This window comes from Pezoporus wallicus, unplaced genomic scaffold (assembly GCF_028554395.1).
Source record: "Pezoporus wallicus isolate ANWC-B61680 ecotype Strahan unplaced genomic scaffold, APGP_CSIRO_Pwel_v1 contig_4191, whole genome shotgun sequence".
In the NCBI taxonomy this organism is placed as follows: domain Eukaryota; kingdom Metazoa; phylum Chordata; class Aves; order Psittaciformes; family Psittacidae; genus Pezoporus; species Pezoporus wallicus.
In genome coordinates, this window is record NW_026641383.1 from 3,256,600 (window position 1) to 3,277,572 (window position 20,973).

General features: G+C 37.8%; 1 protein-coding gene across 10 annotated transcripts in view; it reads left to right on the forward strand.

Annotated features, from left to right (window-relative positions):
- The window catches only part of KIF16B (kinesin family member 16B), a 139,910-nt gene that overhangs the window by 44,084 nt on the left and 74,853 nt on the right, over positions 1-20,973 (forward strand). The window lies entirely within an intron of this gene.

Here is a 20,973-nt window from a genome sequence, read left to right on the forward strand (position 1 = left end):
ACAGAGTCTATTAAAAGGACAGGATCTTTTCTCTGTGTGTGTGTCTAATTCTCATGATCAATAGTTTTAACTAGTAGCTGCTTCAGCTGGCTTTGTCCTGTTGGATTTAGTGACATGGCCTCTCTTTCATCAATAATACTAATTCTGCTGCAGCATTCTACCACATGTTGTGTAAATATTTTACTGAACTCTGTTTATTGTTTGATCTTTTTGAGTTTTGTGCCCTTTGATCAAGTACTGGTTAATAGTACATTTTTGTGCCATAACATTGGTTGTTCCTACCTGGGGAAGAAAACTATGTCTATCCTCAAGCATTAACATTTATAATTTTTTTTTAATATGATGTCTTTTTGGGGGGAGATGAAATACTGTTAACTTGCCGTGATGAATAAATACAGACCAATACCAAACAGTTATTTTGGTAGACATGTAAACAGGGGAATTTTCTTTCTTGAGAAATCTTGGCTATACCCAGCAAAAACACTAGGAGACTGAAACTCAAAGTAATTGTATTGCTCTTTGTGAGGTTCTGATTAGGGTGGCAGAAGCTAAAAGATTTTGATTTTAATCATTTCCTTTCCGTGCTGGCTTGAATACCATAGTGAACTCTATCAAGAGCAGTTTGTTGTGTTCTATATAAATGCTGCATTAGTCTACATTTATTTGCATTTCCAGGTAATTTTGAAACCACAGTTGCTGAATGGTGTTTAAAACACCATTATCTCAGTTCTTCTGCCTGAAGGCTGGGCATACATCACTGTTATCCTGTTTTATGCCTTTTTGTTACTTCTTATTAACGTTGACTGCTTTGTCTTCTTTTCCTCTTCTCACTTATTTTGTGTTCTACCCCAGTACCTTGCCCTTAAGGAGCATTTTTTTTTTTTCTTTCATTCTTTCATGTTTTTTTCATGTCTGTCTTTGTTTTAGCAACCTCAGTCCTCAGGTGAGAAGTGCTCTCAATTAACACCTGCTACTCACACATAGAATTATTGTGTTTATGAAATCCACTTTTTGATGGCTGTAGTGTAGAGAAGTTGTGCAAGCTCTTGGGCTCCTGAAGAGCAAACCTTAGAACTTTTAAAAAGTACTTATATCAGTAATAATGCTAGTAGTCCATTAACCATGACATGTGCATCATGTGAAAAACCAGTACTTACGACACTTCCCTATTTAATGCCATTAGCAGTCAACAGAATCTTTTGGGGTTTGCTACTTTTCCATAGTAAGACTACTAGAACATTAGGAACCTGATACATAATGTAGTCCTACATCCCTGGTGAATGGCTGCTTTTTTTAACTTTTAAATTTAGAAATATGTAAGTCATATAAAATTATCTGATGAACTCAAAATACATCTTGATATTTGTAATTATTTGTATCAACCTCATAACTTTACCATTTTGGTTACCAGTATTGGAAAAATGCCTGTTATGAATTTTTTACAAAAGATGCCAGTACAGGCTTTAATCCTGCCCTTAAAAAGTACATGTGACTTTTGACAGAGGTCTAAAATGGTTGGACTTACAGGTCAAGTGAATAGAGGAGTTACAGCAATGGTGTGCATTTATACACAATAAATGATATATGCATGATACTGTATTTAAACTGTTCATTTTCAGCTTTGGCATATGTGTTTATTTGTATGTTTGGCAGGAATAACACTTGTTTCTAAGGTTTTTTCACATTTCAGTAAGTGAATCATTTTAGTAAAATTGTTGCTAGTTAGACATGTTGGTGTTGCGTTTTGGTTAGAATATCTGTTGTTGCCTGTGTCTGAAGCATGACTGCTTTTAATGGGAGACTTAAATCTGTACTTTCATATGAACAACTTTTATTTGTCATTTTATAACTTCCTCTATTTGTCGTCTGTATTAGACAACACTCATTGCATACTTCCAGTTTTTGTTTCCTTTCTACAAGCTGTCTTCTGCTTGAATTTTTAAGGAAGAGCTTTAAGAATCATTGCAAAATTAAAGTTGGATTGCATATCTATGGAGCTGGCAGAAAGAATTTAAGTCAGATGTTGCTGCTGAATTTCTTTTCTTTTAGAAAAGTGGATAGAATAAATAGAATAACAGCTGTCTTCCTGGGGATGTTTGCTTTCTCAACAATCGTTTGCCCTTCAACAATTATGTAAGATATGTACGTTTATCAAATGGAATTTGTATGGGAATGAAAAATGTACATACGCATTAAATAGTCTTATTAACATGTTATGCTTAATAGGATTCCCTTCAGCTGGCTTGTGAGTGTTGTGCAGAAGACAAGATACTAAGAAAGATTTGAAAGGGCTGGTGCTAATAATTCTTTATCTCAGCCAGAAATCACACAAGAAATGGTAATAGCTTCTCTTTCTCTAGAAGCCCGTTTGTATGTGGTTTTGTTTTTTTCCACTAGATGTCACTGCACATACAAAAATCGTGTTCTTCTGCATGCTTAATTCAGATTTAATTCAGATATTTTAAGGCAAAATGATTTGCAGTATCTTGACTTTCATTGCTGAGCGGATCTACTGAAGTAAGTTTATGAGAATGCCAAAACATTGGTTTAGGAGCAGGTCCCGAAGAACCCGAGCAACTGTTCTGACAGGAATGCTTCTGAGCAGCAATTCACAGGTGGACTGCAGTGTAAAGTCATTATGTACATGCAAAATTAGTGCAATTATTTGGCAGTACGTTTCTCAGTGCTCTTTTCAGATGCCTGTATATCTGTAATGTTTGTCAAATTATTTTAGCTATAGCCCTTAAAACATATTTATTTTCTTAACTTTGTAGCTCTGATGTTTATGGCTATAGAAGAACAGTTTCTGGGAGAGGGAGTACCTTCTGTTTGACGAGGTAACAGTTGAGAAAGCAAACAGGCTTTTGGACATACAGATCTTTCACCAGCCCACTTCTGCTATTTGCCTTCTCTTTTAATGGATCTTGCAGTTGAAAAGCCAGTGGCAATGATATGCAGCTGCTATTTATAACTGTTTAACATTTTTCTCTTCATTAATCACTTCTGTAGATTTATAATTGAATTTCAGTACATTAAAATTTAATGAGTTTATTGGGTTTTTTTCCATCTTTTTTTGAAGAAGTTGTCTGTCAACAAGGGAATGTTTACTGTTCTCAATCTTTGTACCGTTTTTAATCCTGCCTCCTCAGCGATGGCAAGTAATATCTAGTTTAGCTCTCAGTTTTATTAGGGTTTGTTTTCTTGCACCTGGCTTTGTGCATTATTTTATTTATGTACTTCCCAAGTGTAGCAGTTCGTGGCAGTGGATGTGGTCTGTTAAATCATCTATTCCGGTCACAAGATTTAAAGTTGGGATAAGTTGTCGTTACTAAATACCACATAGCTTCCCTCTTCCAAAACCTTTACAGATGGACATTTTCTTCTTTTGGGGGTTGATTCAGAATCAGGGCCATGAAACCATAATATTGTATCTCCCTCTCCGCTTTGGTTTTTTTTTGTCATTAAGGTAAAAAATGGGTATATTTATAGCCCAGGATCTGTGTGCTATTGGCCAACATGCAGATTTGGGCTTTGGAATTTGAGTTTGGTCAGAGGTTGCCCAAATATGGTTTGTTTTACCTTAAATAGACATTGTTTTTTCATACCGTATTGCTGGACACTGTTACTAGATGATGATTATTACTATACCTCATCATCCCTCTTGCTTCAGTTTGGTAAGTATGCCTAGGTGAATGCAAACTGCGAAGAAAGTAAGTACAGTGGAGAGAAGTGGCTGCAAAAGCAAACAAACACAGACTTTGAAAGGGTTATATGGTTATCCCAAGAAACAAATTGCTTTTTCTTCAGGAGAGCAGCTCATTGCTCTTCACTCACCAGTGATGTTTTTCAGTGATTTGTCCACTCTCGGCACTGGCTTGCTGTTGTCAGAGGAAATAAAAAAACTTAATTGGGAAGTGGTGCTACTGATCTACTGTAGCTTTTTTCCTAATAGGAAGCACTATTGAGAGGGTCCCAGCCACCTGGGGAAGCCTGAGTGCAGCAGTCAAAAGTAGATTTCAAAAGGAATGGTTGTCTGATTTCAGGTCTGCCTGCCACCTGTGTTCACCTTGTTAAGAAGCCTCCTTTCTCTCTTGCTGCCTCTTTAGCTGCTTGTGATGTCTCTGCGGTGGACTGACCACTTTTAACTTTCAGTTTCTGCTAGAAGGTTGCAATCAGAGGATGCCCGAGGCTACTGATTGTTTTTTATTTCAGTTTTAAACCATTTTTCCAACTTGAAACCACCTGGACCATCAGAGAAGCACAGCTGGGGGCTGCCGCTTCTGAGCTCACCAACCACAGATTAAGGCAGGGTTGAATAGTTAGGTTGATCTGGGCTGTGCATTCCATAAGAAGCCCTCTGGTTTCTAGGAATAACCATACTCCCCAAGTGTTTCACTGCCATCCTCCTTACAACTGGGACCCTGCATTTGTAGATTATCCAGGCCATGCTTAGCTTTAATCCATCCCTAAGGCTTGTAGGCGGTTTTCAAATAAGAGGGAGTCAGACAGAGTGAGTTGCTTTTGAAATCTTTTCTACAGCTCAGATGCCACTTGTTCAACAATTCCTCCTGGGCATTTGGTCTGCTTTTCTATTAATTTTCTTGTGGCATAAAAGGGAACTAAATTGAAAGCAGTGGAAGCTCCCGTTTTAGTCTGCAGAAAACAGAAGAAATATACCCCGAAAGCTGTTTCTTCTAAAGGATCAGCTGAGATGCGAGAACGAGAAAGGACAGAATGTAAATTTATCATTGGACTTTTATGGGAGAGTAAAGCATTCCAACATTTTAAACAAAACCCAAAAATTTATCTTGAGTCTCACAAAGGAACTGTTTCTAATGGCAATGTGTATTGGATATGAAATACTAGAACAGCTCTATTCTGCTGGTGGTTATACCAGCATATTTAGGAGTTTATTACCACATATTTCTGATGGCCCTTGAATACATCTTAATGTTGTGCACCTGACTTAATGTTTTAATTGGCAAATGAGTATAGCTTTGATTCATAAAGCCATACTGTGGTAGAAGTGCCACTGGACTGATGTGCTTGTTCTTTTTTCTACCCAACTACAGAGATGATATTTTTAATGGAATCCACTAAGAGATGTCTGAAATGCAGATAGCAACACAAATCTGCCACTGTTGCAGTCAGGCTGAACAAAGGACAGGGCAGGTCCAGTTTCTGCCTGCTATGTGTCTCTTCAGGTTCATTCACTCTGTACTTCAGTAGCTGGGCTGTGAGGGATAAGAACATGCTGGCAACCAAGCCTGTGCATCTTCTACTGCAGAATACTTTGCTGCTGTGTTGCTAGTCCTGAAGTTTCCTTTTTCTCCTTGGTGGTTGTTCCTTACTAGTAGCATAGTCCTATTTCTTTCTTCAGTTTCTTTCAATAGTAAGGGTTACATGTTGGCCTTGAAGAAGGGACTAACAGGTTTAAAGTAATCTATTTAGTTTCATCTCTACAGAAGTAGAGGTGAATTTCTAGGTAAATAATAAACCAGAACTGTAGATGAGTGAAACACTTTTTAATTCTCCCATCTCCCAAGAAATACACAAAAAATCAGAACAGCTTTTAAAGCTAATAAATATATTAGCTATGAGACTAGTGGTTGGTTTTTTTTTTTCCCCTCTATGATTCCATGACTGATTTGTCATTCAGCTTTAGCAGCAAATGAGGTAGGAGTCCTGTAGATAATAGTCTAGTTCACTGCAGTCTTCTGATTCATTCCCAGAGTCCAGTCTATGGAATGAATTATTCACAGGTCCTGTAGAAAATATATGATTGTGTAATTAAAAGCTGTATTGCAATACATATGGGGGAAGAGGATGAATTAAGATAGCCTATTTCTTTCTCTTCCAGCCAGGCCCTTTCCTCCTCTTAGATACCAGCAGGAAGAATATTGAAGGCAGAGTTGCTGTCTCTTGGCTGGAAGGTATAGTACCTCCTACTATGAAGGATCACTAATGGCAAGAGAAGTCTGGTTCTCTGCCCCGAATGTCAACACTGCTATATGTAAACTTATTTTTCTTTTGAGACTAATGTATGCTCAGTGTGGTCACATGCAGGAAGCTGTGAATAAGTGAAGCCTGCCCCACTTGAGACAGAGCAAAATGCTCTGTGCCCCTTTGTTTTGTTTTTGATAGAATAGTCTTCCCTTAAGCCCAAGCTAGCAGCAGAAACCAGCCTGCAGCAGGTGCTCCAGCATTGAAAATGGCAGTTTTGCTGTTTTTTTTTAATAAGCCACTGGAAAGCAGGATTTTACAAGCTAGTGACCAGGAAGCTTGAGCAGCCAAACAGGCACCTCTACTTACAGTTAACCAAATCCTGCATACTTCTGACTGTACAAGGTCTGAAGTATCAAGGACCAGGCATCTCAACTTGTTACGTTTGTCCTGGTAATTCCAGGAATGAAGGCCGAATTACTGCAAAAATTACTTTGAATCTGCCAAGGCTTCTGATGGAACTCCTTGCAGCATGTTAAGAATAGTAGTGCTATGGGGTGGTACTACTATAATACGTTTTTTGTGTGTTAGTAGACAGCTGCATGTCAGCAGTGAGCATGTGGCAGTTGGTTCTGAGGGGGAAAGAGAAACAGTAAAAAATGGAAGAGGTAAGCTGACCTTATGAGGTTAAGGACTGCTCCTATAATTCCCTTATTCTTTAAAGGAATGGCGTCATTAATTTTCCATCATTTTAGCTTTGCTATCATAACAGTTGCTCATTTAAGCAGTTCTGCATCTGCCTTTTTATTTGACATTCATTTCAGAGAGCTATTATTGAGCCCTGTGTGGGCTGCTGCTGGAGCACCTGAACTTTCACAGTAAGCTGTTCACAGCAAAGCTACAGTTTTCTGAACGAGGGCAGGTTATATTAGGTATCAGGAAGAAATTCTTCACTGTGAGGGTGGTGAGACACTGGCTTGGGTTGCCCAGAAAAGCTGTGGCTGCCCCATCCCTGGAAGTGTTCAAGGCCAGGTTGGACAGGGCTTGGAGTAACCATGGGGCAAGGGAATTGGAACCATTTTTTAAGGTCCCTTCCAGCCCAAACCATTCTGTGATTCTGATCTTGGTTGTTGCAGACTCGAATAGCTTTTCTTGATTGATGAGGGTGATGTGGTGTAATGCTCTAGGAAAAATCTGATCTGGAAGATTCTTCTCAGGTGTGGTTTTCTTTGTGGCTTTGGATAGTAGAAGTTTCTTCCTTTTGGAAGGCTAAAGTGTCTTAATCATGCTAAACTTTTTGTTTTGACTGTACTGAAAGTGATTCTGGCAGCCAGAAAGATGGTGTTATTTCTTTGCCCCAGTGACTAGAAGGAGAAGTAGTAATAGGAATTAGTGCCTTATCTAACATATGTATGCATGAGGGAGTCAATATCCCTTTTCATAATTGAGGATTATATAAATAATGAATTTCTTTCATTTAAAAGAAGAGTGTGTTTTTAGTTTTCAAAAGGATTTTATTAAATTCCTAGGATGTTACAAAATGTAACTTTGGCATGTCCACAGATTCTGAAGCATACACCTCCTCAATGGTGGTACGTTCTCCATTTCCTTTTGTTTTCTCTTTGCCTCCCAAATAGCACCTACTGCTTTTGTGGCTGGTGATCCAAAATTCATTTTGTTATTTCAGAAACTATAGATGTGTCAAGCTGAACATAGTAAAACGTAGGACAGAAATTCGATGTTGTATATGCAGCTTTATAGAATGCAAAAAAAAGCTTGTTTAACAGAGTGGGAAGAGTAGCTTCACTGATACAATACAGAGCAAAACAGCTTTTCCTAGTTAACGTAGGCTGTCAGTTTAATGGGGATCTCAAATAATCTCTAATATTTCAAAGTTGTTTTCTTGGGACAGGTTGTGTTTTTTTTTTTTTTACCCTGGAATTGTCTTGTCAATCACAATTAGACACAATTGAAGTTTATTCAGCTGCTGCTCAGTGTTTTGTTTTGGCTGATCTCTTTATGATAGGTATTTTGTAAGGGAGCCAGCCTGCAGAGCAAGGTGGATGTTCATGTAACCAGTTTCTGTTCAAAACGTCACAAGATAAATACTCAGCTCTGCTTCTGCCTTCATCATTTAGGGAATTACTACTACTAAGTGCAAGCCAGATTTCACAATCATTTGAAGTCTTTTTTTATCTCATCTCCTACCTCTTGTTCATCTCATCCATACAGTGAATGTTTCCTCATGTTTCGCAGTGGAAGATCCTTGTTCCTCTTAGTTCTTTGAATAATACTACTCTTTGAGAAATCTTCCTATGTTTTAAACCATTGTATCAATAACTTTCCTAATGCTGGCATTTCTGATGTTTCCTGGCATGCATTTCCAATATTTCCTAATATTGGCAGGAGGACTACGTGTATGCTAGTTGTCTGGAAAACTGTTGATGAAATGTCAGCCTGTCTTCCAGGAAGCAATGCACCAGTCAGAAATAAGGAGTGGGTCTGTTCATCCCTTCAGTGTGTAGTCTGGGTAGTTTAACCCATCAGTGCGAACGCAAAAAGCTCTGTGAATATATACCTATGTTGTTTCCAAATCATTTGTCTGACATCATTGTAGGTTTTTCCAATTAGTCCACAGCAACATTGCTTTATTATGCAGAATATTTTTTTTTCTGATAAACTTCTGTATTTTTCCCTCTAAGTATGAGGATGTTAGTGAGTTAGTAAGAGAATGTTAACAGCATGGGTACTCTAACAGTGTGAGCCTTAACAATCTGATGTGACTTAATATCCTTCTCTTTCCACTCCAGTCTTCCCAGAAGGAAATAAAATCTTGTCAGCAGTGACTGACTCATCCAATAGTCTTGTTAAAGAGAGTGCAGGTTGAGTTTTATTTGTTACAGGGTAATGTGCTTGTGTTTCAGCTTATCCCTCTTTTAGGTACTGAAACATCAGTTAGTCCTTGAAGGTATTTTAGGCGCCTAATTCCCATGCGCTTTCAGTTGGATTTGTCGGTATGAATACCTTATAAACACAGGATTTAGACCAAATGCTATGGGGCGTTTGATTTTTTCTTTTCCCCAGCATAAATTCCTTTTAAAGTGAAAGGAGTCTGATTGTTTTGCAGGAACTTTTTCCGCAAAAGACTTGTGATTTCAGGCAGCTTCTGACCGAGTAATAGTTGATCCATGAATATCACCATTTCTATATCTGGAGTTTTTACCCTTAGGTAAATCTGGAAGACATAATTAAGACCAGCTAATCCACAACAGACCAGCTAAGGACTTGCTCATCTTCAAAATGTCAGCTTCTGTAGAGCTTTTTGTTAAACACTTAGATTTAATGTCTTTAAAAGCCTGATCTGCAGTATCTGGAGAAACTGTTGCTGAAGGATTTGTTCTGAATGTGTTTCATTAAATTCTTGGATTTTCTGGATAGCACATTTCTGTTAAAAGATACCTTTCTGCATGAGCACTTCTGCAAATCTTCGCTTGTCAAAGGTTGGAAGTTCATTTTTGTTTTCAACTGTTTTTCATTTCCCCTTGTGTTTTTAGCTGTGTTCACACAGCATAAGGAAACAAATCCAGAGATAGGCTACGTTTCAAAACAGAACAGTGTTTCAACTTGCTACATTTTGTAGCATTCCAAATGTGCTCAGACCTTAATTGTGTGAAGAAGCAGCCTGGTGCTATAAGGAGTGAAATTGGTTTATTACCTGCAGTTGTGAGCTTCTTACTGTCCTCCTTCATTTCCATTCCTGAACTCAGGTTACAGTATTGGGCTTCGAATTTCAACTGGGTAGTGGCATGCTCAGCGCAAAGGTTTGACAAGGTGATGGTGGGCAAAGAAGAGTACTGACATGCCTCAATAAAATACTGTATTTGAGTCTTTGGAAAAGCAATAACTGGTGTCTCCTGCTTTTTCAGTCGAATGTGGGGTTGTTTTTCTGTGAAGAATAATTCCTAGTCAGAGGAAACCATTTGAAATGCATGCCCTAGTCATCATGAGAAGCTTTGTTGCTCTAAGAACAAGATAAGCTGTCCAAAAGCTTTTTTAAAAAACTCAGGGTACCTAATTGGGGATTATGTTTCACATGAAGGAATGGCATGTCCTTATTTTACTTCTTTTTGTCATTCCCCAGTGGGATGTACCTGTCATTTGTGCTTCTGCAGCGACAGCATTTTAATGGGAACTCAGAGAAAACCAGAGTTTGGAATATCGATATGGCAGTTGCATTGCAATATTCATTTATTTACTGATTACACAGGCACACTCTGAATTTATTTAAATTTTATTTTATTTTTAAATAAATCTTAGGCAGAGTGACTGTCACATAACCAAGAATTATCTGTGTTAAAGAAGAGGAGCATATAGTTTTCTGGTGTTTGAGTTGTTAATTGGCCCCATAGGAAAGCACGCATCCATTTGTCTTTTTTGGTTACGTATACCAACTTAATGTTTGTAAGGAAAGCTTTTTCCATTGAGAAATGAAGCAGATAATGTGGCAAATATAGAGTCACACTTTTGGGCAGCTGAAATGTAGATGTTGAAAATGCCCAGCTGAATTGCGGCAATCCCCCTGCCATTTACCTCTATTTACACAGTCTTTAATTATGTGATCAGCTCATGGTCTCTCATTATTTCTTTTTCTGATTTCAGCCTTTGGAGATACGGCTTCAAAATCCAACACAGATTTCTGAGATGGGGAGGACAGAGGCTATGGTCTGATGGATCTTGATGAGTTTCAGGGTCATATGTAGTGAGCATAGCAGAAAGAAGGAGGATTTTAAGGTTAAAGGTTCTTTTTGCCTAGGGAAATTCTATCTGTGTGTATCCCTAACTCAGGGAAATCTAAGAGGGTTTTTTTCCTGAGGAATTTTCTTTTGGCCATTTTCCTTTAAAGTTGCCCCTCTCTTGAGGCCTGAAATGATTAGGTGAATTTAAGACACTCATTAATACTCTTAATTGAAATATGCCTGAGAGAGAATTTGGTTCAGCCTGAAGAACAGGAGACTCCAGGGAGACCTTATTGTGGCCTTTCAGTTCTTCAAAGGGGCCTATAAGAAAGACAGGGAAAGACTTTTTAGCAGGGCCTGTTGCAATAGGACGAGGGTGGTGGTTTTCAACTAAAGGAGGGGAGATACAGGCTGGACATGAGGAAAAAATTCTTTGCAATGATGGTGGTGAAACACTGGCACAAGTTACCCAGAGAGGATGTGGATGCACCATCCCTGGAGACATTCAAGGCCAGGTTGGATGTGATGCTGGGCAACTTGATCAAGATAAGGATGTCCCTACTCATTGCAGGAGGGTTGGACTAGATGACCTTTTAGGTGCTTTCCAATCCAAACTATTCTGTGATTCTGTGATCCTATATTGGCAGTTAAGTTTAAATCTCTGTCCAAGTACAGGCTGCATTAAATAGGAAATCTTAGTTTTCTTTATTTTTAAAATGACATATTTAAATATTTAATACCATAAATTGCTTTTGGTAGGGCAATATCAGAATTTGTCCTGAACTGAACAAGTAGTATTTGGCAGTTATCAACTTTTATTTACTAGTGATCTTTTTGGTCTTAATTTACTTGTCAACTGACTTTCATTAAGAAAGGACATCGTACATGTTAAATTCAAGCTGTCTTCAATGTCATATAGCCCTGGTTGGCAACTTTTTTAAATTATAATTTTAACGTGCTTCTGACAGCTTATGTTAATGAAGCATTTCAATGAATGTTTCCAACACCTAGTCTGCTTTTTATTGAAGTAGTTAAAATTAGACCCATTACGAGGTCTTATTTACTTCATGAAAATATGAAACTATTAGTGTTTTGGCTGCCTCAAAGGCTTAGGATTGAAAGAGTGGATTTGCCCTCCATCTCTTTTGATTGGTGATATTTACTTGCCAGTCATTGCAAGTCACTGAAAAGTCCTACATTGTGCTTGCATGTCAGTGCATCAGTCTTTTATTTTGATTTCATTTACATAGTGGGATGAATTTCCTCCACTGAATCTATAATTTTGAGGTAGTAGAGTTGCTGAGGATTGAGGTGAGGGGCAAGGCTTCCGTGATATGCAGCATCTCTGCACTAATATTCTCAAATCTCAGTCTGGTTATATAGATAATGTAAAGCTTTGCCGCTGAAGAAGAGAAACTTGCCTCATTTTCTAAAATATTGTGAACATGACAAATGTCATACCTCCTTTGGTGAACGTGACTTTCTTTTTTACTGTTTTGTATTAGCTGGCAAAAAGTAGTCCCCTGGAGGCCTTCCTGAGAGTGCAAAAAAGATGACAGCTCTCCAAGCTAGGGTTCAGTCAGCAAAATGCAGAGGTCAGTGATTGCTTCTTGAGGTTTGAGTAGACTGCTTTGCATTTTCTCCCTATAGGCACAGCAGGTTCATATCTTTAAAGGAAGTGTTATTTGCTGTTAGTAGTTGGCAAAGCTGTGCTAGTTTACTCTCACTGGCTAAATGGGCCCTAAATTTTTAAAATAGCCAAGTCTGGCAAAACTGCAGTCTGCCAAGGATGCCGTAATATAATAACATACTGCAGTCTAGATTATGGTGCAGGAGATCCCTCCCTTCTGAGTCTTTTCCCATTCAGTTGTAGTTGAACGTATCAAAAACGTGATGGGAACTTTAACCTTCAGTCAATATTTGGAATGACTGTCTTGGCTGTGAAATACGATTCAAGTATTCTTTTTTATTACTGTTATTATTTTAGTTAGATACGATATTTTTTCTGGCCTTGGTGTGAGGGACTGGTGCCAGCTTATAGATTTCTCAGTATAAGTTGGTCTTATTTAATTTTAAAAGGACACTTGCCTTTGAAACAGATAGTACCTCTTTCTTGTGACTGTATTTTGGGGCTCATACTCTTGTCATCTTGCCATTTCCACTTACTTTATGTGTGTTTATCCTCTTTGACCTGCTCTTTTTTTTTAATGGGTGGTTTGATTCTTGTTTGGCATCTATACATGTGATGCAATTATTATTTCTAATGAAAATTGAGGTCCTTCGATTACAATTACAGTTCAAGCATCTGGTGTCCCCTTATACTGTTCTTTAAAGCAGTTAAATTGCTATCATAGAATCATAGAATAGTTAGGGTTGGAAAGGACCTTAAGATCATCTAGTTCCATTCTGTTAATTTTTATTTCATTGTTAAAATTGTGAAATAAACTGTAGTGTCATTAAGTGCAGTTAAAGGGCATGGGCACTTCCTGTGTCCCTTCTGCTGGCTTTCAATCTTTGTACTGTAAGTGCTGCAATTTAGAGAATTCGAGGCAGTTGACAGTATACTATGTGCATGTTTACAGTTTTATTTATGTTCATACATATGTATACATATCTTCATACATACTCATGCTTTGTATTGTGTGCAGTTCTGGTGTCAACATAAAAAGGACATGGAACTGTTGGAGCAAATCCAGAGGAGGCCATGAGGATGATCAGGGGACTGGAGCACCTCCTGTATGAAGATAGGCTGAGGAAGTTGGGGCTGTTCAGTCTGGAGAAGGCTGTGTGGAGACCTCATAGCAGCCTTCCAGTATCTGCAGGGCCTATAGGGGTGCTGGGGAGGGACTCTTCATTAGGGACTGTAGTGATAAGACAAGGGGTAATGGGTTAAAAGTTAAACAGGGGAAGTTTAGATTGGATATAAGGAAGAAGTTCTTTACTGTGAGGGTGGTGAGGTACTGTAATGGGTTGCCCAGGGAAGTTGTGAATGCTCCATCTGTGCCAGTGTTCAAGGCCAGGTTGGGCAGAGCCTTGGGTGACATGGTTTAGTGTGAGGTGTCCCTGCCCATGGCAAGGGGGTTGGAACTGGGTGATCTTAAGGTCCCTTCCAACCATAACTATTCGATGATTCTGTGATATACATATCTTTTTCACTGTTAATATAGAATTTGAGTTTGGTTTTGGATAGAGTTTATTTCACTGTAATTTGAATTGAGGGAAGATGCGTGTAGTTGCTAAGGAAAGGTTAGTTTCCTCAACTGAGTTTACCAGCTTTACAAAAGAAGAGTATCAACAACCGTAGTCACTTCGTGAGGTGCAGCCAGTTGCAAATGCCATTTCTGCCGGCTTAAAGCACCAATTACATTATGCTTTGAGTGCACAAAATCAAACTGATAGTTTTTAAAGGGCACTTTATTCTGTCTTTTTGTAGCATCTTCAAATGTTTGCCTTGAGATCAAAGGGAATATATTTTTTGCAGTTTCTGACCTTTTAATAGTCCTTTAATTTGCATTAAAAGCTTCACGTAAGTGACAACTCACGTTTGCTGTCACTGACCTAGTAAAATCTAGCAGGTTATTTCTAGGGGGAAAAAAAAAAGGTGATTATACCTTCGTTAATTACCACAAAAGCCATTATAAACTCCATTCTCAAAACGTAATGAAAGACAAATAGTCTGCTGCAACACTGCCTAGCAGAACTAAACATTTAAAGCTAAATGCAAATGTTAAATTCAGAACTGCTGCTGTGACTTTTGTTTGTTACGCTGAAGTAAATTGTGGAGGGACTCAAAACCTTGACTGATAATGCCTTATGAATGGCTTAGATTTGCTGGACTAGTGAGGAGACTTTAATTTTAAGGAGTGCTTTTCTTGTGAAGGCTTCTTTAAAATGGTATATTTATTTCTGCCATATGGCTTTAAAAAAAATTGAGCAATCATAACTACCTTCTTTCCTGCAAATCTGTTGGTTTTTAAATAGTAATTAACTATTTAATTAGTATTTATAATGTCTGTGGTTGTTTCTAGAGGTAGCTGGTCCTGGTTTGTCTGCGCAGTATGTGCTGGATCTGGTTCTGTCCATCAGTGATCCCTGCTAGAAACAGGGACTGGTTCTCATCTCTACGGATGCTAGTGAAGCATTTGACTCTTTAGACACATAGGAAACTGTTTCCTTATTTAGAGGATGTGATGGAAGCAGTGGTACTGGGAGGGGAGGAATGTTAGTAGTGGTGGGGTTTTTTTGGAAGATGGTGTTTGAGCTCATCTTTGGGCTTGATCATGTTGGATGGTATCTTTCAGTGTGGTAAGTGTTGAAGTTTGCTGATACTAAGGCGGGGAGCTATAATTTGTCTAGCAGAGCATCTGACAGAGGACAGGATCACTCTGAGGTTTAGAATAATAGAAGGAGGGATCAGGTAGATGCTTCATGCTGTAAGTGGAAAATTCAGGTGCCATTGTACATGGTGCTGGCAAAATTGCATATGCACTGGAAACATGGTATGTAGCTCATTGAGGTCAAGGAAGGTGACCTTGAGAGAGGATGCATTAAATGCCAGGGAATGACAAGCCTGGTCATATGAAAGGAAGTGCTTGGAGTTTGGTCTGGTGAAACCGTAGTAAGAGGGTCTGACTGGTGTCAGTAACTGCATCAATGAGTAAATGCTGGAGAAGGACAATAATTGTTTCAGCGGAGTGTCAATGGTGATGCAAAATACATGAGTCTGAACTGACTGTTAGTAAGTTCAGACCAAATATTTGAAAAACCCCCACATTATGTAAGGGATGAGAACCTGAGTGTAATCTATAAAGTGACTTACGGTATTCGGGAGCTGCACTTGATAGCATAAGAGGTCACTTTCAGGTCTTTCCCCTCAGGTAAGAGAAACATTGCTAGTGTTTAAGCAGAGGTAAAATTCCTGGAATTTTGCTTAAATTGCAGAACTAATCAAATAAGCTTTCTGGTGTTGTGTAGAGCTTACTGGTAACTTTACTGTACTTTTAGTATGCTCTCCTCTTACTATTGTGAGTACAACTTCAATAGTCGGCTCTGTTGTCTTTATAAATATAATAATTAACATGCAATGCAGTTGAAAATTCGGAGGAGAGTCCATCTGTTTATGTAGCACTTTTCTTTCAGAAGAATTATATCTAGAATTATTCAGATAATTTCTGTAAATAGAAACGTAAGTCTGTCTGCAGTGTATTCCTCTTTAATCCTGCTATTTTTGATCCATTAAAAACCTCTCCAAACGTTAGGGCTGTACCACCCAAAAAGCAGGAATAAGCTTTGAATGGAAAAATAATAGAATTATTTGTTTGGAGAAGGGAATAGAAGTAACGTGGAGATGGACCTGGGCCATGGTCTACAGCTGTTTTGTGTAAGGGTGGTCATCTTGTTGCATAGTCATTCACAAGACTGGTTTTTATCAGAGTTTGTACAACTTTTGACTTGGTAACAGGTTGCTGCTTTGCATTTATTTGCCCAAACATTAAAGAACACACTGTAGAAATGCTTCAGGGGTTTTGCAGCAGACTTGAGACCTCGGCAATTACACGAGTCATGCAGAATTGTGTGCGAGTTGAAGTCCAGGACTGCAGTTAGAGAGTAATTTACATGAAGGACAGTTACTGTTTACCAGTGCCATATGGAATTTAATACTTTTGCAAACAGCATTTTCAAAGCTTCCATAAGAAGGGAATTGCATGCTAGATCATCTGCCTCATCTAAGTAGGAAAAATATTCCCCTGTTTAAAAACAAAAAGAGCAGGAAGTGATGAGAACCAGTATTTTTTCATTTGTACTGAAAGCTTTCATATTTCACAGGGGTGTTTGATTAATGTAGATAAACGCATAAATGTACCACTGTATGGAGGTTGATACAGGAAGAATAAAAGCATCACATATCCCAATGTCATATTTTGAAAAATCTTGCAACTCTAAAGATATATTAGACTTGTGTGGATTGCACAGATGGTGCACACAATAATAAGATAATGCTTTGTTGATCTGAGTTCCCGATTACTGGATAATTTAGTTAGGGTGTCAAAGGAATTCATTGTATCAAAAAAGCAGTAAATGTGAATAAGAAATGTTTTCTTACGTTGATTTTTGTGCAAAGTATCTAAAGAACTCATTGCTTTAAGAATTTTTGAAGTATTAGGACCAAAAGAGAATGAGAATTTGAATTGATAATACTGATTTCTAAGGTATATTTACCGCTAATATTCATTAACACAGTAGGAAATGTGGGTTTAAATGAAACTTCTAACACTCTTGTCCTTTGTGACCTTGTTAAAGAAAAATCATACTGGCCCTTTAGGCAAAGTATGGTTTATACAAAAGTGCTCGATTTTGAAATATATAAACAGAGCAAGTGGGTAGGAATCCTTCCCCAGAAACCTTACCATGCTTTCTGTGTCTGTGGTTCTTAGATGCCCTGTGCCTTTGTCTACAAATACCTCCTTTCCTTTTCTCACTGTTTCTCTAGTTCATTTCTTGTATCTGCGTATTATTGATGTCTGCAGTGTCCTTCAGTTTAATGAGGGGTTGCTTTTTGGTTTTGAAATCCTGCTGCATCATTTTCTCCTCCCTTTCAAGTATGCAAGCAAGCACTGTGTATTTAGGAATTCTCCCTTTCAGGTTTTGTATGCATTCATCATGGGCCTGCCATGCAGTTATGACTTTTTCTCTTTTTTGAAAGGGTTAACTCTGGAAGCTCAGGCAATGTAGCCCTCTTAGAGCACATGTGCATGAACTAGGTTTACCTGGTATAGGTGTATCTTTTTGGTTGTAATTCAGTAGCAGTATGGAATACTTTTTTTTCTGCAGGTATAAAATACTTGTTTCCAGTGATTTAGCGGGAATATAAAGTGTACTGAATACATAACTGGAGGAGAGCCGATTAAGAATGAGTAACTTCCCTTGTGTACAGTTTACATCTACTTATTTTATAGAGAGCTTAATGTTAATGCCAGGCTACTGGGTATCTTCAAGACATTTTTGTGAACTCAGAATGTCATAGTTTATTTCCAATGAAATCAAATACACCCAAATTATCTGTTAGCGTAAGAATCTGGTCTAGTATAGTCTGTTTAAATAGTAATAAAAAAGACTTTTGCCATTGAGCATTTTTACCCATAATTTCTTTAATTACATGTTATTTGCATAATTTAACTGTAGACATCTGAACATTGTGCTAGCTAAGTAAATAGTCATGTTTTACTGAAAGACTCTGCACAGTGTATTCTCAGGACTGTGCGCCAGCAGCTAACTGTTCAGTATTTAAGTAAAACAATTGAGGTTTTGCATTGGAAAGTGTTAAGAGAAATGAAACTGCTACAAGAGGTTCTGTGACTGAAATGTCAGTGTACTAATTACGTGTACTCTTTAATACTTGCTGAAGCAGTAACAGCATAAGTGTCACTCTGTTTGTAGATTGGTCAAGGAATATTAGCAATGTCTTTTGGTCGTGTTTTCTTTTTAATTCAATACTTGGTTTGCTAAAAAAGTAAACTCACATGGTTTCATTTTTGTGCGTGCATTTAAAGAAATACTGTTAAAGAAAACCCATGTATCTTAGAGGTGTTCTTTATCAAGGGCAGTTATATATGATGATTAACTCTACAGCCTAAATAAGTACTTTAAACAAAGATTTTGTTCTTAAACTACCAGAACATATCTTAGCTGTGAGATACTGCCAAATCAGTTAATATAGCAAATTATTATCAGTGCAAAAGGGATGAGATTTTACAATAGCTTTTATATCTGTCACAGAAGTGCTAATGCGTTTACTGTATCAGCATATTTCTGGCTGCTGAATCCGAGCTAAATTCAAAGAGACCATCATTTAGATGCACGATATAATCCCCTTATTTTAACTTTAACTCAAGGAAGTGTTTTCTTGTGTACTGACTCAATTATTTTCTGAGTCAGTGAAAATGAGTCTTCAAAGGAGTCCATTTGATGTAGCAACTCCTTAAGAAGAAACCCTTTTTGTCCTGCTCATGCAGTAGCCATTTATATTAACTGGAGTGCTCCCATGTGGAAAATACTTGGCTGGCTTTATTTTCCACAGGTTATGAATGTATCTTAAATACTGAGGGAGTCAGTGTACGCTTTTCTGTTCAAGGGTAATTCAAGCAAAGATGCGTGTGGTACATTCAACTTGCTTCAACTGTACCTTGAGGATTTCATAAATTTCCTGAATTAATATTTTTTTAATAGGGACAGTGACCTTTCCTGCTCTTGTCATTTGACTGTTGGATTCACTGCTCCTTAAAATTGTGTTGCACAAGTGAAAGTGACTCAAAGGATGGAATAAACCTAATCATTTCGCTGCCTTATAACAGCTAATAAACCTTCAATTTATTTCAAAAGAGGTCCGTCCTTCTTTGGAAACATCCTTCCTATGCTCTCGAGGAAGAAAGAGGAGCAATTTCCCTACTTATTTCTGTTCTTTTTCTTCTTCCACTGTGGGATAACAGAGTAATAAAGATTTATGAGGTTTGTGTGATTTCAGTTTTGGGCAAAAGGGCACATTTTGGCATTTAGAGGCATCCTTGCAGGAGCTTTTGATTAAGATTCAAAATTTTTAGTGAATTGTATCTGAAGATAAAAGCTAAATTACAGCGAGGATTGAAGACAAAAATATTACACTTAATTGAAGCTACTGTCCACTGCATTTATAATGCTTTCATCAACAGCATGCATTCTGTGTGTGAATAGTAGTCATTTACAAATACAAGTTTAGAAACTCCATTAATTTGTGTCCTTTAATTTTACATCTGCAACATGTCTATTTTAAATCACAGTTATACTTGCTTTATTTCTGAATATAGCAAAAAAGGTCTTAATGTTAAAAAGCCGGAAAGTGAAAAAAGTTTCTTTCTCTAGTCTCAGTAATTTGCGAGAGCTTTTTCTTACCCCATGATAATTTCTTTGCCTCCTGGGGTGCCTGTTTTTCCCTCAGCCAGGGATGCTGGCAAATGCTTTGTTATGCTGGGGAAAAAATGTACAGCTCTTAATAATTTATTTGTTCCATTGGGCCAGAGGTGCCAGTGGTTCTTTAAATGGCCACCAGTGTTTGAAGTCCTCAACCTCATCATATAGGAACATTATAAATTATGTATAATAGTATGTCCTATTCAATAAATATTTAAAATTATAGGTATTTTTGACTAAAATTACTTTATCACCTGAACAATGATTTAAGCTGTATTTTTTGGTTTTATGCGGTGACAGTTTTATAATATCAAGGAAAAGCTGGGTGCAGTTTGAATGTCAGAGGGCGGCAGGGCAACATGAATCACAGGTTCTTTCTTTCTTTCTTTCTGAAGGCTGGAGAACTTTTTAATTCCTCCATGACCAAAGTGGGGTTTCCCATTTTTGTTTTGGAGTGTCATCATTGTGTACATTGTGTCATCTCCCTTGCTTGGGTGTATCCCTACTTCAGACTTTTTCAGATCAGTGTTGACGGTGTCTTCTGATGGGTAGGGAATGAGATTACATCTGTGTTCTTCCTTCATTTGCAAGTTGCTGTACTTGGGAAAATACATATAACAATCTTTCTGTTGTATTCTTTTTGCAAACAGTTTAGTGTCTGGAGAAGGCGTATTGATGACTTGGAGAAGGAATAGTCACGTGACCGTCAAAAAACTTGTTTTCCATTTTTTCCAGGAAAAAAAGTGTGCATCTTTATAATACACAGCAGTGATACATCCTGATGTTGCCTTTCCTTCCTGGGTTGTCAGTCTTCCTTGACTCCTAAAGGCTTAGGTGTTTTATATAGAAAAACCCATTCAATTTGAAAGGTGGTGTGTGTACATGTTCACAGTCTCTATTGCTGTTATCTTCCAGTCCTAGAAGCGCATATGATTTTGTTTCAATTTGAGAAATAAACTTTATAAGTACTAAAACTAATTTTGCAGCTATAATTGATTTGTTATTGATGCCATAAACTATCTGATTCATCATACGATGTTTTATCCAGGGTTGAAGTCTCGCACTTGTAGTCCTGCTAAATGATGCTTCTAAAGCATCATGGCTGTACAATGTGGTCCAAAGGAATTTTGTAGAGTTGAATTATGTGCTGCAAGTAGTTCTTACGTTTATTTGCTATTGTCAATGCTTCATTTACATTGGATGATGTTTTAATTGCTGAGGCTTACCATATTTTCGGATGTTGGGGGTTTACTGTGGAAGGTTCAGTTTATATAAAGGACTGCCAAAAAGTTTTCAGTTTTCTATTCCTTAGCTGTACTGAATTCTGAGGAGTTTTGTATTCTCCTTACCA